The sequence below is a fragment of the Orycteropus afer genome, unplaced genomic scaffold (genome assembly GCF_000298275.1).
Source record: "Orycteropus afer afer isolate SDZICR_OR568_19922 unplaced genomic scaffold, OryAfe1.0 scaffold00537, whole genome shotgun sequence".
Classification (NCBI taxonomy): Eukaryota; Metazoa; Chordata; class Mammalia; order Tubulidentata; family Orycteropodidae; genus Orycteropus; species Orycteropus afer.
The window spans coordinates 426007-426609 of NW_006922124.1; positions in this window are offsets into that span (position 1 = coordinate 426007).

The following is a 603-nucleotide window of genomic DNA, read 5'->3' on the forward strand; positions in this document are numbered from 1 at the left end:
GTTTTCTTTGTAGAGGTCTTTTGTGTCTCTGGTAAGATTTATTCCCAAGTATTTTATTTTTTTGGTAGCTATTGAGAATGGTATTGATTTCCTGCTTAGTATAATCTTGTTTCTCTAATGTTGTTGCTCTTGTTATGTGCCCTGGAGTCGGGTCCAACTCATAGCGACCCCTCTTTGGGTTTCTGAGGCAGTATCACTATGGAAGTAGATTGCCCAACCTTCCTTCTGCAGAGTGGCTGGGGTTTGAACCGCCAGCCTTCTGGTTAGTAGTCAAGTGCCTTAGGCACTATGCTACCAGAGCTCCCTTGTTTCTCTAATATCATTTTTTAAAAAACTGCTTTCTAATTGGCCCTTGACTCGCAGTGACCCCATGTGTTACACAGCAAAACTGCTTCATAGTTTTCTTGGGTATAACCTTTATGGAAACAGATCACCAGGACTTTCTTCCTCAGAGGTGCTGTGTAGATTCAAATCACCAACCTTCAATTTAGCAGCTGATCAAAAACCACTTGTGCCGTTCCCACTCTTTCTAATATCAAACGATAACCACTCTCATCAATGTAAATCCCGTTTCTTAGAGACTTTATTAAAAAAAAAAAAAAA